Raw genomic sequence first — 2,207 nt, forward strand, 5'->3', positions numbered from 1 at the left:
TTTGGCTTTTAGCAGCACCCCTACGAAAGCGCTTTTAGGAAAAGCGCTGGCATAGGCTTCGCTAAAGACAAAATTAAAAAACACGCTAAAAAAGCGCTCTAATAGTGGGGGGGTATGAAAGCGCTTTTAAGAAGCGCTCTGGTAGGGGGGGGTTGTGAGAGCGCTTTTCAAAAGCGCTCTGGTAGGTGGGGGGTACGAAAGCGCTTTACAAAAGCGCTCTGGTAGGTGGGGGGAACGTGGGGGGAACGAAAGCGCTTTTCAAAAGCGCTCTGGTAGGGGTGTTTAATGAGAGCGCTTTTTGTCAAAAGCGCTGGTATAGACCAGGCTATGAGAGCGCTTTTCAGAAGCGCTTTAGTAGCCTTTATTACTAAAAATTAAAAACCAAAACACGCGTTACTGTTTCTCATTTCTCTCTTTCGTTTTCTGCAGAACCCTTCCGTCCACCACTGTTCTTCATCCACAAACCCTCACTGCACGCGAAACCCTTCCGTCCACCACCATCGGCAACCACCGTCGGCGTCCCTCCGTCGGCTTCTCCTCCGTCACTCGTTTTATCCACCGCCGGTGAGTTTTAGGTTTAATTTTCAGTGAAAATTTTATTTGGTATCAAAGATTGAACTTCTGCCTGCAACTTGTTTGATGAAATGCCTGAAAGAAATGATTTGAGTTGATAATTGATGAAATGCCACAATCCTTAGTAGGTATTTTTAAATTCTAAGTTGATTTACTTCCGCTTTTCATGATTCAAAAATCCATGGTTTTTTGGCTGTAGTGTTGATAAAATTCTGAAGTTACTGAATACAAAATAGACTTGCCACTGTTTATCACAAAATTTTGGCATTTCATCAAACAATAGTAACATAGTACGGCTAAACTTGCACCATGAGTATCACAAAATTTTGGCATTTCATCAAACAATAGTATCACAAGTGTAGCTTATTAATGTATTAGAATGAGACTTTTCTATTAGAATTGAGTTAACCAAATCTTTGTGCCATCTTCAAATCTTTGTCTCTGGTTTCTACTTTAAAATATATATTATATACTTTTATTTATATATAATAACTCTATGATATATATGTTGTGTGTGTATGAGATTGAGAGTGATGGTATATATATATTGTACAATAAATTGGCTTGTTCAAGGATGCCAAGTACTGTAAAGTATGAGAATGACAGCACATAGAGAAATTAAATAATAAATAATATATAATAATAGTAATAATATATACCTTATGAGAGTTGAATTAATGAGGAAGAGAGAAGGTAAAGAATGAAACAAGAGTGAGTTAATGTATATAGACAAGGATGATTCATAAGGTTTGCTTTTGAGCAAAAAGTTTTATAGCTTCGTGTTAGTAGTGGTGTATTTAATTAACTGCATCGTGTGTCTTGTGTTAGTAGTGTTAGTAGTGGTGTATTTAATTAACTGCATCATGAGCTATTCACCCATTCTTATTATAATCATACATTGAATTGAATTTCTTGTATAGGTCTGACTGGATTGATAACTTTGGATCTCTTTGGAGCTCGTATCATTGACTCTGGTACTACATATTTAGGAGTATGTACACACATCAAACTATTGTTGATTTCCTTTGTTCAATCGATTTTGTCTTGGTGGTTACTAACTTTGTGAATTTGCTATAGGGGTAACTTGTGTATAGTGAAAGTTTGATCGTTTCCCAGCCTAGTTCGACGTTTGGCGTTTTCTTGAGTTCGGTAACATCCGAGGTAAATTTCTTTCTCAAATTACTGGTATTATGATGAATTTGTCTGAAATTGTGTGATTATATATGTTACGTTTTATTGCTTCGGATTCATTCCGTTTATACTTTGCGTTTTGACAGAAACACATTAGTTTTATGTGTTTAGAGAGTTAATATAGGAGGTACTTACTAACTTTGTGAATTGAATTCGCCATAGGGGTTACTTGTGAAGAGTGGAAGTTTGACTGTTGTTGTTTAGCTTAATTAAGACATGGATAAGACATGGATGAAAACTAGAAAATATTTCATATATAAATGTAAACTTTTTTTTTTATAACTTTATTTAGTATTGCAAATCAATTTTAGTATTTTTTAGAGTTGTTATATGTCAGTTTTTATTTTCTTTAGTTTTTATTATTAAATTATTTTAAATTTATTAAATAATAAATGTACTTGATCTATATATGATCTATATAATAGTTTAAAAATTATAATAAA

At 34.2% G+C, this 2,207-nt stretch overlaps 1 long non-coding RNA gene across 1 annotated transcript; it reads left to right on the forward strand.

The window, feature by feature from the left end:
- The first annotated feature begins 250 nt into the window (after positions 1-250).
- On the forward strand, positions 251-1,758 carry LOC131647245 (uncharacterized). Its single transcript, XR_009297762.1, has 3 exons — positions 251-564; positions 1,494-1,564; positions 1,651-1,758. It is a non-coding gene; the product is annotated as an uncharacterized LOC131647245 (long non-coding RNA).
- The last annotated feature ends 449 nt before the right edge of the window (positions 1,759-2,207 follow it).

The sequence above is a fragment of the Vicia villosa genome, linkage group LG2 (assembly GCF_029867415.1).
Source record: "Vicia villosa cultivar HV-30 ecotype Madison, WI linkage group LG2, Vvil1.0, whole genome shotgun sequence".
NCBI classification, from domain to species: domain Eukaryota; kingdom Viridiplantae; phylum Streptophyta; class Magnoliopsida; order Fabales; family Fabaceae; genus Vicia; species Vicia villosa.